General features: G+C 36.6%; 1 long non-coding RNA gene across 2 annotated transcripts in view; it reads right to left on the bottom strand.

Moving 5' to 3' along the window:
• Window positions 1–728: 728 nt before the first annotated feature.
• The window catches only part of LOC143442965 (uncharacterized), a 127,657-nt gene continuing 112,115 nt past the window's right edge, over window positions 729–16,270 (bottom strand). Inside the window, exon 3 of one of the 2 annotated variants that reach the window (XR_013111591.1) lies at window positions 729–855. This is a non-coding gene — a long non-coding RNA (uncharacterized LOC143442965). Of the gene's footprint in view, window positions 856–12,546; window positions 12,671–16,270 lie in introns of those variants that run through there. The other variant, XR_013111590.1, reaches the window with a different exon arrangement.

Consider the following 16,270-nt stretch of genomic DNA (forward strand, 5'->3'; position numbering starts at 1 on the left):
CATAGTCTTCTATCCCAAGACTCCATAACTGTAGAAGGAAGTATGAGTTTCAGAAGAAATAGACTTTTTTTTATGATTACTCAAGGATGTCTGCATGTGTGCATTTTCCTCATTCTATCTATAAATAAAAGGGAGACTAGGAAGTAAATGGGAAGATAGCATAAATATTAGAATTCTCAAAAGTTCCTACTTTTCTGTGATTCTTTTCATTATCTGGTTATTGCCAAGCTTCTAACATCTGGAGAAAAAAATAAACTAGCATACAAGTTGGGAAATTATCCTCTAAACTATGAGGGAAAAAAAACTCTTTTGTAAGTAACATTATCCCATCATCTTTTTACATAAAAGAAAGACGTTTTGTACTGGGATTTAACATGTATTTTAGTAGTTAATTTTATGTGTTCACTTCACTAGGTTAAGGATACCCAGAAACTGGACAAAACATCTCTGTCTCATATTGGTTATTCTTACTGCATTAGTAGTCATGGGCATCAAACCTCTTCTGGTGAAAAAAAAAAAACAAAAAAATTTGAGACTTAATTAGAATAATTATGCTTTGCTAGGTGTGCCCACACTGGTATTTCTGCAGAGGACTTGTGTACAGCCTCAATGGAGAAGCCCCACCCTCAATGTGAGTGCTACCATTCAAATACCCAGGTGTGTAAGGTAGATTAATAGAAAGATAGATGAATGAAAACTTCTGGTTCTGATTTTTAGAGCAAAGAGGTGTTCTTATTCAATTCAGAAGTTCTTAATTCACTTTTAGATGCCAGTCTTCACACCAGTTATCCCTCGATGTCTTCAGCTGTGGACTTGGAGTTACAGCATATTTTCCTCACCTTTAGGACTTCATATCTGTAGAGATACAAAAGATCAACTCACACAGGTAACAAGATCACAGATAAACTATCACGAAATTTCAGAGTTTTCATAATTGAGTAACCATACTAATCTACATCTTTTTAAAACTTTCTACATATAGATTAATTAACACATCTATAGATAGATAGATGGATAGATAGATAGATAGATAGATAGATAGATAGATAGATGCCAGACGGACTTCCAATTTATGCTGGAGTTTGTCCCTTTAGACATTCTTTATTAAAACGCAAATCTAACTCAAGTATCACTTTGCCTGAATGTTCTTTCTACTAGAGAAGAGTTTTACAATGTGTGCACTGAACAGGGCTGGGGTGAATCTCTACAGAAATGAGACATATACATGACTTGTTTATTTGTTTCTTTGTTTTATTTGAGAAAGGGTGTCATCTAACTCATCCTAGTCTTGATCTTTTTATGTTTTTTCCTCCACTTCTCAAGTATAAAGATTACAAACACACACCACCATGTGCAAGTCTAGAATGTGGTTCTTACTTTATCTTGTTATGGGAAAAATTTATTCACAGCTAGAAACATAATCCCCAGGAATGAAGTAGAAAACAAACCAAAAGGTCTCTTCAAGTCGACCTCATATCTAGCATTTATATTGAAGGAATAAATTATGACTTTGAATGGCTCCTCAGAGTTGGGAACCATAATGAACTAGTAGCTGTGGGTTTGATACTAATAAAGAACATGATTAGTACATATGCTTAAAATAACTTGTGTATTAACAAACAAAGGGAAATGAAGTCACATTTTCTGTAATTTAGTAGTTATAATTAGTTATAGTTGGTGAAATAGTATATTTTCATCACTTGGAAAATTCAGAATAGGTCTCTGTTCAAAATCAGGTATCAAAAATACCTATCTCACTAATGGTTGTTTAAAAGGAACAACACATTATGTCAATTTTAAAAAATATTTTCATATAATTTGATCATGTTTTCCTTTTTCCCCAATTACACGCAGATCTTCCCCACTTCCCTGCCCATCCACTTTCACTCTATCTTCAAATACAAAATCCAAAACAGAACTTCAACATCTAAACAAACAAAAGACTGATAAAACAAAAGTTCCCAAACAAAACAAAAATATGTACACACACACACACACACACACACACACACACACACACACACACACACAGCCCATTATGTGTTGGTTGATAAACCCTAGGTTTCATGAATGCCTTGGAGTGTGTTTGGTATAGTAAGTGACACTCCACTGAAGAAAACTGGTTTTCCATTTCCAAGCATGTATCAGTTACAAATAGCTTCTTGGTTAGGGGAGGGACTTTGCCAACTTCCCCTTTTCAGTGTGAGGCTTTGTCTGGTTTGAACTTGTGTTTGCTGCCACACCTGTAAGTGTGTATTTGCACCTATCCTGTTATATCCAAAAAAAAAAAAAAAAAAAATGCTGGATTCTTCTACCACCTCTGGCTTTCATGAACTTTCTCCCTGCTCTTACTATAAATCTCTGAGCTTTGAGATATTTTGATACTTTTAGGTCAAAAGGCTAAGATTATTCATAAGTATCCAGTAATAAATATTTTGGAATTCTCAAAATGTCATCTTTGTAGTATTCAACTCCACTATTATAACATATAAAACGAGTAGATGGAACACTAAAAAGTGGGAATGGCTCACTTGCAGACAACTTTGTGTATAAGAATAAGCAGCCTTGGCTATGGTTGGAGATAGCAGCGAGAGGGAGTGATAACCACTTGCAGTCATAATAGCTCCAAGGTGCTGTTCTAGCTCCAACTTACTGAAATAGGCTGAGCTTGAGGATGGCATTGTTTTGATATATGTCACTTTGATCCCTCTATCACTGCTTTTCTCTGTACTTTGGATTTTTCCCATATTTGTGACAAAGGAAGTTTTGTTTCCTGCTTTCTATGCTCCCCTTTCCAACAGAGAAACCTCTAGATGCTTCAGGTCCTGGTCTGCCTCCAACTTCAGGGCCCCTATGGAGAGATGTTTGCCTGCTGCTTTTCAAACACATTTACCTGCTCTATGCCTAGGGCTATTTGCTAACTTGGCCTCTTTGCTCTGCCTCTCTTGCGCTGCTTTCATTGAAAGCCTGACATATGAGTCTTATTTTAGTGTCAAATTCAATTTGTTCACACTGGCTTTCCTTGTGCACTTCTGCAAATCAATGAAGTGGGGTTTGAACCAAAGGATTACTCATTGAATGCTAATCAACTATAATGAAAGTCCTTTTGTTTGAAAAAAAAAAAAAAAAGAAAAGCCTACTGGAAAATAGAACTCTTGGGGGTGGGAGCAAAAGCAAGAAAAAGCATTGTGGTGTAGAAAGAATAGTGCCAGGCCACAGAACACCGACTGGCTCACAATAGTTCTGTCTTCTAAGACTAGAGAGCTTCAAAATGTCACTTTGGTGTCACTGCCATGCAGCTTAAGATACCTAACTTAAAAGCACAACAGGCTGGGTAGAGTGGCACATACCTGTAATCCTATTATGCAGGAGGCAGAGGCAGGAAGTTCAAGGCCAGCCTGTTATACACAGAATTTGAAGACAAGCAGAGCTACACAATGAAGTGCTATCTCAGCAAGCTGAAAGCAAACAAAATATAATATGAAATAAAATAAGAACACCACTCTCTGACATTCCCATAGTGTCCTCTTATCCACACTTGCCTGGATACCCATGTAGACAGAATTTGCAAGTGATTTTTCAATGTAGTTAGCATCATCCTGAAACCTGGTTTTCATTGCCCTTCTCCTGGTCACCTTCCCCTCTTCTGTGTTCTGCTGTGATACCTTTGCCTGAAGGTTTTTCTTAGGTCTGTGTTCCAGTAGGAGACACAATACTTTTCAACTCAGCAGGCTTGTCCCTGACTTCAGGCGAAACCTTCCTCCTGAAAGGAGCTGTAATGCTCATAGACTTTCTCAACAGAAATTATATCGAAGCAGTGGCTATATCTTCAACAACTTTTACAGTGATGCATCCACCAAAACTCATGAAGCCGCTATCTGTAGAGCCTCTCACCTCAGATGATTTTCAAACATTAAACACAAAGGTGGACGTACCAACAAGGCAGACAACATGGATAAAGTCAGCAGTGAAATTTTTCCTCATGAACTTCCTTATATCTGGAACAACAATAGATGATACCATACAGATTTAGGATGTCTTCCCACTTCAATTATATAACAAGAAAGTCACTCATAGATGTGTCCAGAGGCTTGTCTCTTAGTTGATTCCAGAGCCAGCCAAGATGATGCTCATGAATAAAAATCACAATATAAACTTTAATTTATCTTATTAGCAATTTAAAAAAACGGAAAATCAAACATGTTCTAATATACTACTAAGGTGTACTAAAATAGTACTTAACACTGGATAAATAAGTACATTTGTTATTAAATATAGTATTACATTTTAGTAGTATATATTTATTGTTATTTTTAAGTATTTAATTATTTAATAATTTTTACCTATTTTTCTTATCTTTGTGATCAAATACTTGACAAGAAACAAGTTAAGGGAAAGAGGGTTTATCTTGGTTCATAGTTCAAGGGTATACATTCCATCATGGTGAGGAAGGCATGGCAGCAGGATCAGGAAGAACATGTCCATACTATGCCACAAGTCAGGACTCAGAGAATGGTGAATGCTGTTAATCAGCTAGATTTTTCTCTTTATGCAGCCTAGAAGCCCAGCTCATACATTGACCATGCTTAGGATAAGGCTTCCCACTTAAATTCATCAAATGTAGAAAATCCCTTCCAGATATGCAAAGATTATCCCCTAATTGTTTCTAAAGCCAGCCAAGTTAGCAATTGATATTCTGCCTCATAGGTAGATACCTAATATTTTCTAATATGTATTCATGACATTAAATATGAACTAGAGAGAATGTATTATAAATATCAATGTTACCAATACTGTGGTTACATTACCATATATAAAACTCATATGTGATATATAATACATATACATACCACACATAAATTAAATACATTTAAATAAATTTACTTCATTTACATATTTCATTATATTTATATACATAGATTTTAATTACATGCCTGAATAGTTTACATACAGTTAAATTTTATATTTTAATTATAATTGATTTTATTTTAATTTTATAGTAATGAATTATGATTCAGTCAAAACTAAAAATATTATCAGTGCCGTGATCAGTTCTAGGTCTCTTAGCTAAATACCATCTACTGCTAAAGGATGCGTCTCTGATGAGGGTTGAGAGATGTACTAATCTATGGTTATAGTGATATAGTCAGGAGTCAGTTTCATACTCTGCCCCTTTAGCAGAGTAATTGCAGTAGGTTCTCCTATAGGGCCTATGCCCTGTCTATTCACATGTTTTTAGCCCCAGTAAGGGTGTTAAGTATGCATTTCCTTTTGTTGGCCAGACCTTAATCCTAAGTAAAAGTAATTGGTCACTTCCATTGTGTTCTTCTTACTATTACACCAGCAGGCATGTCTCTCCAGCCTGTCATTATTGTAGATTATAAGGTTCACAGCTGGGTATGAACAATGATTACTTATGAACAATGATTACTTTTTGTATCAAGCATAGCATTTTCCAGCATTATGAAAGATAGCCAGAAGGAATGGTGGCCTTTAGGTAAGTACACGTTTAACATTTCTGTGTTCTATGGTTAAAATATGTAGGTCTTCAATAACAGGGTCTTACTGTCACATTCTGTAGGGTAACTGTTAGTATTGTCAATAGCCTGTAATGTTTGGGAGGGATTTTCTGGGATGGATCTCACTGGCCAACAACTCTAAAAGAGATAACACATTCATTGCACTGGGTTTCTCTAAAAATGTGTAAAATTTAAAGGTCAATACAAAAAATGAATAGGCATGATTAGTGAAGAGAAGTTTCATTATGAAATTATATTTGTCTATTCACCAGTTCCCGTTTCACTGGAAAGTATTATTACGACATCTATTTGTTATTCTTTCCTTAATACTCTTTTTTCACTACACTTCATGATTTACTATAGTTACCCATTTTTGTCATTTTTAACTCAGTTCCTCTAGGGGAACTTTTCTCCAACATTTCCAAAGTACCAAAGTATTTCATAAATGTTATTGTTTGGATATCAGGTGTCTTCCAAAAGCCCGTATGTTTAAGGGAGATACCCAATGCAGCAGCTGTTCTGAGTTGAGGCTTTTGAGAAGTGACTTGGTCATGGTGCCCTTTGAGTGATAGATTCTTTTTCCTTTAAAGAGTGCTTGGCTTTAGTTTTGTCCTTTTGTGTTTCTTCTTTAGGAGAGAGGAAAGAATGGCATATATTCTAGGGAAATTTTATCCATACGACTATTATGATAATGGATCCTGTTGACTGTTAGCCTGTGTGTTCAGTGTGTCTCTCTTTTTGGGAGCTCCCTGCTATGTACAACTTTAAATATTTGGAAATCATGGGGTTCACACGTCCCTCATGCTGCTTCTTTTCATGGAAGCATCTGGTGCTTAGACTGTGCCTGCTCTTCACTCTGCATACAAACAGAATGTTACAGCAAAGCCTGAAAATCAGTACAATTATCTTTAGAAGCAGGAGTACATACTTCCGGTCCAGACTTCAGAGCCAAGTGAAGGTACTTGCTGCATTTTCCCATGGATTTCTGTCCTTTGGGCATTCAACCATAGATATTCTTTTTCTACTTATTTATTAATTACAATTAATTTTGTACATAATTTGAGGTTAGATTGTGATAATCTCACACATGTCTAGAGTATACAGTACTCAAATCAAGCAGCTAGAAATTCTGTCTTTTTAAAGTTCATTATTTTAATATTTTGGTTGACATATAATACCATGAGTGCTTGTGAGGTGCATTTTGGTTAGATAAACACCACACAGACAGACAGACAGACAGACACACACACACACACACACACAAACACACACAAACACGCATGCACCAGAGGCACATAATATAGGGCTTGCCTAAAGTTGCTAAAATTAATTTTTTCTTCTCTTAAGTCTCATATAGTGGATTTCCCTGATTGCATCTCAGAAGAAATTTCCTCCAGTTAAAAGTAGAAACTGTGTGTGGTAGCTCACATCTATAACCCAAGAACATAAGTTTTTGATGAAGGAGAACTGCCAGCCATGAGTTCAAGGTTACATAGTGAGTTATAGAACAGCTGGAACAACAAAGATCTTGTCTGAAAACCTAAATGGAGCTAGAGTGGTAGCTTAGGGGGAGGGAGGGCACTTTTCTCCAGGGCTGACTCAGCTTTGATTCACAAGACCCCAGTCTTTGACAAAAAGGAGCAATTGCAAGTGGCCTGAGGTTGACTGTGGCACCTATTTCTAGATTCAGTTCCTCTCTCTCTCTCTCTCTCTCTCTCTCTCTCTCTCTCTCTCTCTTTCTCTCTCTCTCTCCCAATCATTATTCCCATCTCTCTTCCTCCCTGCTCCTCCCCATGCACATACACTCCCACCTCTTCCCTCCCTTTCTCTCTCTCCTCCTCATCCACCCACACAAGTGCATGGACACATACACATTCACTCGCACAGAGCAATCAGCCAATCAATGTCAATGCACAATTCATAACTAAATAAATATTTATATAGATGACAGATAGATAAATAAACTAAAGTAAAGTGAAGGCAGGTTTGAGCCTAGCCTCACTTTCTCTGTTTTCAGTGGTCAGTGTTTTATTGTATATTGTCTCATAAGTTCAATGAGTTCCTCAAATATTTTATCCATTCATTTTTCTTGCATACTGCAGGAGGGTAATTTTGAATTATTTCATTATATCATGATCAGAAGTCAAAATTAAAAACTCAATTTGTATTCAGCTTTTCCACAGCTATGTACATTTGGCCATGTTATGCAATATATCTTATTAGTGATTCTGCCATGAGATTAAACATTATTAAGAACCTAAAAATGCCAAAGATATGAAGGTTATGCTCAAATTTAATTTCAAATATGTCCCATAATTTCAGGAAGAAATTAAAAGTGGTTAAAAAACTTGAATAACTGCATGTTTAGGAATTAACTCTAAGAATGAAGTAAAAGAAGGAAAACCATGCTTAAAATATTTTTTTCATAATCTATGAATTAAAGTTCTACTCTACAGCTCCTTGTAAGCTGTGTGTCTGCCTTACTTGGTCTGAATTCTTTCAGCATCATGGAATTCTCCCATACTGTTCACTTTTCTCCATGCCCCACTCTTCCCCTTCCTCTCTTTCTCCTTCCTTCTCTCTTCCTTTATTGTCTTGTCTTATTCCTCTTCATCCTTTTCTACCTCTGCTTTAGATTCATTTTTACCTCACTTCTTAAAGGACGCAATCAGAATTTTTAATATTATCCTAGGACTTTACTATCTACTGAGCCATTTTAAAGGTTAATAGCAGATTGGAAAGTTTACCAGTATTAGCAGCCCAGGTAGTCATGTATTAAAAATATTTTTCTGTACATTGTATATTTATATGTAGCTATTTATTATTTACATACATGTATCAGTCTGTACATATCAATATATCTTGGTTTTCTGTTTTTCCTTTCATCCTTGAAATAAGTTGCTGATGTATTTCTTTTTGTTCAGAAACATAGTGCCCACTTTTCCCTTTAACAGAAAACTCACTTTGACAGAGAACTTTTTCACATTTGTACAGAATTGTTCCTTACACAATTTTATTTTTACTTCACAAGAAATAATGAAAAGAAATAATTAGGTAATAATGAGCTTGTGGGTCCTGTTAAAGTCAGTGCTTAAAGAGTGTGAACTTTATGCTCTTTGCAAAGTTTCTGACATACACAAAAACTGACACATTAAAGCACCAGCTAAAAACCCTAGTATAGCTCTGTTCCTGGGCAATTCTTGAGCTGGCATAGAGCATGATGGGGGTGGGGCTTCATATTCCTGGGTTATCATAGATGGTTAATGACACTCTGACCACTCATAAAAGGGATCCAGTCCTCCTGTCTGAATCCTGTATCTGCACCCTGAATATTTCCTAAATTTTATAACCATTCAATTAGATTCCCTAATTATTAATCTCAACATTCTTTACACTCAGCCATTGGGAAAGATGTATATATAAACAGCAGAATTCAAATAAACGTCAGTCATTAGGACAATGTCAGTTTTACAAGCATTTTATCGTATAAATTTATCATTGAGATACCCAAGACCATAGAGTCCTGAAACAAAGCTGGTGCTTTAGTAGTTTTTCTATAAATATAATTATGAATTGGTACCTGTAAATCTAGTATTACTTATTGACCCTGAAGAAAGATGTCATAGCTGCTGACCTCATCACACCTGCCTATATCTTATATCAATAAGGTACAGCAACCGACTGGGAAGATGACTGAGTAGATACATGCTTGCTATGTAATCATGAGGTTCTGAGTTCAGATCCCCAGTAACTGTGTAAAGTACTATTCATGGTAACTGGGGGTTCATGGTTCTGCAAACTCCATCCTTGGATGTCAGAAGATCCCACGCATTTACTGGGCAGCTGATCTAACTAAAATAACATGCTCTGGGTTCAGTAAGAACTCTGTAAGAAAAAAAAAAAAACGAAAACAAACAAGCAAGCAAAAAAAAAAAACTAGGCAAAGCAGTAAAAGCAGTAATCTGAATTTATATTGATATAAAAGTGATGTAAGTTCACATTTATGTATGTTTCTATTGTTGAGATAAACACCATGACCAAAAGAAACTTGGGAATCAAAGAGTTTATTTCATTTTGATCTTATGGTACCCCAGGAAGGGAAGCCAGGACAGGAATCTAGAGACTGAGTTGAGGGAGGAGTGGCTTGCTTGTCATGTTTGTTTAGCCCGCTTTCTTCTATACTACTCAAGAACATACCAGCGGTGGCACAACCCATATTGGGTAGAGACTTCTCACAGTCAGTAATTAATCAATAAAAGTGCTCCACTTCCTTCCCTACCAGAAATGTGATAAGGCATTTTCTCAATTGGTGTCCCTCTTTCCAGATAACTAACTCTAACTTGTATCAAGTTATCAAAGAACAACTCCATCCACAGGCATATACCAAGTACATGCACAAATAACCTCCAAACTATGTCAAGAGCCCTGATATTCTTATAGAGCTCACTGGAAAATAATCAGCATAAAAGTAATGGCACAAAGGACTAGAAGACCTATCATGCCAGAGCCTGCTTGTTTCTGCAAGCACTGCTGGGATTACATCTGTGTAGTTCAAGATCACACCAGAGAAGTTTCACATGCCTCCCATCTGTGGATGATTGTTGTCTAGCTGTCTTTTATGGCCAGGTTCCATTAAGCAAAAATCTACAGTGCTTATTGTTGAGGATTTTTATCCATAGCTACTTGGAGTGCATCAAGGTCAAACTCTCTAGTTCCTGATCAAGGTCTAGCAGCTACCTCAAGGCTCCTATAAATGGAATGTACTCTCAACCCGTAACTTTCCTGACATCTTCACTTTTCTTGTAGCAATTGTGTCTAATATTATTGGTCTAGCTTGTAGTTACCATAACACTTTTTGAACTCCAGAACATCTGTTCCATAGAAAGCTCCAGTGTCTAACATCATTTTAAATTTATGGCCCAAGATTTTCTTTCTTCTAACATTGCTCTTTGTTTAAAACAAGTAAGGTCTGAGCCTATATTTCATAATGATTTATAAGCTGCTAGTCTTTGCACAAGTTTTCCCCATATTGCTGAGATGGGTTAAATTTCAACTCCCATGTGCTTTAAGATCTAAACCAGGTATCAGTTGACAACAGGTAAAATTAAATGGAAAAATACAGCTTTGTTTACCAGCATAAACTGAAGTGAATAATGAAAAACACCACCTGTTCACAATGTCAGCAACAGAGAGCATGTTGACCCACACTAAAAATATTGTTATAAATGGTAATATCATAGACATGGTAACTTGAAAACTTGCTGTACCATTTAATAAAAGTGTCACCACAAAAAGTTACTTCCTTTACCTGTACTTAAATTATATCCTCATAAAAATGACAACCTTGGAACTGGAGAGATAGCTCAATGGTTAAAAGCACCGTCTGCTCTTCCAATGTACCAGAGTTCAATTCCCAGCACCCACATGGCAGCTCACAATTGTCCATAACTCCAGCTCTAAGGGATCTGACATACTCATGCCAATGTATTTAAAATAAAATAAATTTTTAAAAATGATAACCTCATGTATAAAGTTCTATCATAGAATAGCATTGGTATAGACTACTTCTCACCCCCATTCACATATTGAAGCAAAATTCTCAATGTGACAGCATTAGCAAGTGGTGCCTTTGAGGAATAATTAAGGACTAGTTATTATTTTTATAAAGGCTGAAGAAACAGATGCTTCTTTGAGGACAAACAAGAGTTTCCTCTTCTTTAAGGACACAATGAGAAATCACAACCCCTAATCAGGATTGTGAGCAGGCAGCATGTCTGACAGCACCAGAATGTTGCAATTCCAAGAATGCAGATTGTGTTTTGGAGTCACTGTTAGTTACTTTTCCTCTTGCTGTGATAAAATACCTTGGCAAAATTAACTGAAGGGAAAAAGAAATGTTTTTGGCTATAGTTTAATGATATAGACTGTCATGAATGGTAGCAAAAACAACCAGAGCTTGTAGTAACTGGTTGCACTGCATCTATAGTCAGGAAGCAGAGAGTGATGAAAGTTTCTGCTGCTAGATTTTTCTTTTGCATCTAGCTCCTGATTCAAGCCCAGAATCATGTGGTGAAAGCATGTCTAGTGTTCATTTGTCCACATCAGTTACCAAATAAATATAGCCCTTCACTAGCATGCCCAGATGTTAAATAATCCCTTAGGGTTACATGAAAAGCTTGTCTCCTAGGAGATTTCAGAACCTATCGAGTTGATAATTAACACCAGCACAGTCACTTAGTCTATGCAATTTTTATAAAAACCTAAACATAAACACTCATATTATTATGTAGGGGTCTTACAAAGATTAAATAAGTTCATATTTATAAAACACAGATCTGTTATATATAGACATGTGTAATTATAATTAATCAAGTGATGAGACTTAATCATGATCTTTTTTCTCAAAATCCATTCTTAATGCACTCAGTGAAGTCAAATGGCCACTGTAATTCTAACTCTCCATTGTCATAATTAATATTATGGAAGAAGAAATTTTGTGTGAAATACCTTCTAACCTCTTGAACCATCTGTTTTGTATGACAAGACTTTTCTTTGGGGAGATGCAACATACACATCCATTCACTCCCGATTGGGACTCCATGATAAACCAAAGCATAGATAGCACCAACTTAGTGAGCATACACATTTTACTTGAGTTATTTATAAGATTATGGGTGAGAAGTTGCCTAGAGAAATATAAATGACTCAAAGACAGCTGCATCACCAAAGGCCACCCCAGCAAGGACAAAGCTGGGAACCTGAAGCACACTGAACAACCTGCAGGCAGCTCAACAGTTTGGAGAGTTTACTTTTTAAGTGGCTCAGTTGATCTTAACTTTGTCTAGGTAGCTCAGCTACTCTTTGTTTCTTCCAGTCTTCTAGTCTGGTTTCAGAGTGTTCTTGGAAGCCTGGTTTATCTGCGAGCAACTCTCTGACAACATTATTGCTTACTGTTGGGATGGAAGGGCCTACTGAATCTGGTTATCTCAGGGATTTCATGAAGATATGTTGAGTAGTTTACCTTCTGGTTTAAGTTTCCCAGAAAGATGAAATGTTCAGTCTCAGAACAAACTGCTATGCAACCAGGCCCTAGATCTTGTTTAAAGCTTGTCATGATTGACATCTCTCCAACATTCTTCAGTTCTGAAAACCTTCATAAATAAGATAGAATAAGAGAGATGATGTTAAAATAGCAACTTTGTTACTTATAATATGATGTTAGTGAAGGTGTCTTCTGCTCATTTTAAGGCTATTCTAGCTGAATATATATATATATATATATATATATATATATATATATATATATATATATATATATTCTTGTCCATTGTGGCTGGGACAATTTGCTAACTAGGGGATCCTAAACTATGACAGAGTGGAGGGAATGATTTAAGGACTAGCAGACTTTCTTCTTTGTTAATGACTGCAGTTCCAAGGTTAAAATTTCCTTTAAGTTTCCACCTCTCTGACTTCCTGGCTATGATGGGTCATATCTGTAAGCTGAAATAAACTCCTTTTCCACTAAATTGTTTTCATCAGAATATTTTATCATCTTCACAGGAAATCTAACTAAAGTACTAAGCAAATTTGGTAGCTGAAAACACCTATTTACCCTCACAGAAGTCAATCTTAAATGAAAACTGTACAGCTTAGTCTTGGCTCAGCTGAATGTCTTTGACTCAACCTGCATTTTTGGCTGTACCTGATTGGAATAACTCTGCCCCATGTACATTTGTTCTCTGACACAGGCCAAAGGGGCAGAAATGAGAGAAAACTATTTTTCTATTAATAGCAAAAGCATATTGAAGGGAAAAAATATGAAGTATCTCAAGACTTATACCCAGACCTGATACACTGTGATACCTACATATGCACTATTTAGTACAGCAAATCATGTGGCCATGATAAGAGTCACAGCACATATAAGGATCATAGCAATTCAGATGAGGCCAAGGTGATGAAGAAATTCAAAGAAGCAAATAATTGGGGACAGTGTTCCATCTACCTCAAATATCTACTCAAACTGACATGATAAACCAGACTTTTAATAGCAATCCTTCCTTTTAAATGTTGCTATAATGTGTGTATAATCACTTAGAATAGTGTTGGTCCAAACAACAATGCAAAACAAAATTGTAGTCCTTGCATGGATCAATGATGTCTAGTATATCCTAAGTGTCCATTAAATAAGTTGTTGAGGAAGACTGAGAAAATGAATTATTAAATTCATTTAATAATTGACTTGAAAGCTATTTAAAGTTGCTAAAATTTATCTATAGCCCATATCGTATATTTATGTACATGTAACTATTATGTTAGTTTTAAGTTAATATGACAAAATGCCTGAAGAAAAAAAAATCACTGAAAGAGACTTATATTTGATCCATTATTTCAAGATAAACTACAATAAAATAAAACAAAAATGAACAGGTCAGAATTGGAAACAACAAACAAACAAATAAACAATCAGAAGGAAGGAAGACACTCCACAAGATGCTGCATGCTATGGAATCCTGTTGAGGATTGGTCTGGTCCCTTTCTGTATTCAAATACTAAATACTGTCCCAAGATCTGGTTACCATGGACAAGGACATGCTATGTGAACCAAGTTATCCATGAATGGTTAATAAAGATGCCTACAACCTAGACAGGAGGTCTCAGGCAGGGACCAGGAACAGACCAAGGAGGAAGAAGTTTCCCATGGGGTAGTGTGGATTGTGAATGCATAGCCAGGTGGGCTGGCCTGATGGAGTAGGAGCAGCTGGGACATAACAATGCCAATGATGTGTTAGGGATAATCACAAGGAAATAGACAAAATAGCACAGAGGGCTTAATATCTGCCCAGCTCTGGTGCTTTCTGTGCCTTATATTTGAGAGCTAGGTGATCTGAAGTGGGATAGAAATCCCAAATATATATTTAAAGGCAATAAGATGGTGTAACAACTTCAATAATAATAATAATAATAATAATAATAATAATAATAATAATAACAACAACAACAACAACTAAACAAAAACCTATTCATTCACATGTTCGGGAATACTATAGAAATATTAAACTGAAAGATTTAACATATTTACAAAGGACTTGTAAGGTTAAGAGAGAAAAAAAATAAAGATAAAAATAAATAATTTTTTTTTCCAAAAAGGATTGGTTTTGATAGAATACTATGAGATCAGGAACCTGTAAGATACCCTTGAATTCATTTTCTGTTGGCCATGTATTGCAGGGCAGGCAGATTGCACTTAAGAGTAATTTGTTTCCCCAGTGAGAGCACTATGGAAGAAACTATATTTTCATTTGCAAGGGGTTATCAATTAGACATTGGATCTGGGTTAGGGAGGGAACATTTATCCTTTTCTTTCAGCTTTAGGACTCCAACTGTCTAGAAGCTGTGCATGCTACCTTGGTCTCTGTGAGTTCCTATGAGCTTTAATGGATGTAGGGTGCTTTGTTTTCTTGGTAGCCTCATCCCCTCTGGCTTTTGTACTTTTTCTCCCATCATCTTCTGAATGGTTAACTGACTTCTAAAGGAAGTAATTCCAGGGAGTCATTCCTTTTAAGGTGAACTGGTCTAAGGTCTCTTCATTCTTTGCTTAATGTTTGGCTTTGGGTTCTGTATTTGTTGCCCTCTGTTGCTCAAGAAAACTTCTCTGTCAATTACTGAGCAAGATACTGATCTATGACTAGTGCAAAAAATCACTAGGAGACATTTTGTTAATATTTCTATTGTTTTTAGAACTATAGTATTTAGTTGTACCCTGAGTCCCTGGGCTATCTAGTCCAAGGTTCTTACACGACCAAGCAGTGTCCAGTGTGTGTTGAATTTCGTAGAATGTCTTTAGTCAAATAAAGTATTGGTGGGATGGTCCCATAAGCTTTGTTCCGCTCCTGCCCTACCGTATCTATCAGACAGTGCATCATTTTAGAAAGGGTTTGTGACTGAGTTGGTGTTTGCATTTCTCTCTAAGTATCGTGCAGAGTACCTTTCTTTAACAAAGAAGCTAGCAGTTAGGAGTGAAGGGTCCACAGAAGCAACAGCTTGACTTTTCCATGTTATAAGATTTGTGTAGCTGTGTCATCTTCAGCAACAGGCACTGCTGTCAGCTTATGAACAGCAACCTAAGTTTTAGCAGCAGCCTAGATTGCTTAGACCCCCATAGAATCCCTTTAGGAAAACAACTCAATTAGATGTAATTCATTCCAGGTACTAGAAGCTTCATTTGGCTACAAAAGATGTCCAGTTGGGGATCTGTTACCTCCTTTATTTGGTGATTTCATCTAGATAGATTTCATGTAGTATATATTTTAGGAAGAAATTACCTTTCTAGGTTTTCATATTGCTCCTCAAAAGTTTTAGCAGAGAATTCTACCAGACTTTCAAAGAAGAGTTAATGCCAGCCAATACTCCTCAAATTATTTTCCAAAATAGAAAAAAAAGCAACATATGAGTTTTTGTGGGTCCCTTGTTCTGGAGGGTGTCCCACGATGGTCTCCTGGCTGGGGACAGGGTGAGAGCAGGGAGGGCTCCCTACTGTCTCTGCACTGCCTCTGGCCTGCATCTCCACTGTCTGTAGGTCTCCAGCCTGGCCTGATACGGGATGTCAGGTTCCAAGGACACAGAGTGCAAGCAGGAGGAGAGATTGCCTGCCCTCACTGCTGCCTCAGCTAGCTCGCTGCCACTGTCGCTGACTGGTCTCTCCCAGGTGCTGCACCTGTCTCTCCAAGCTGAGCCGGTCCAGGCCCGGG

The sequence above is a fragment of the Arvicanthis niloticus genome, chromosome 7, assembly GCF_011762505.2.
Source record: "Arvicanthis niloticus isolate mArvNil1 chromosome 7, mArvNil1.pat.X, whole genome shotgun sequence".
Taxonomy (NCBI): domain Eukaryota; kingdom Metazoa; phylum Chordata; class Mammalia; order Rodentia; family Muridae; genus Arvicanthis; species Arvicanthis niloticus.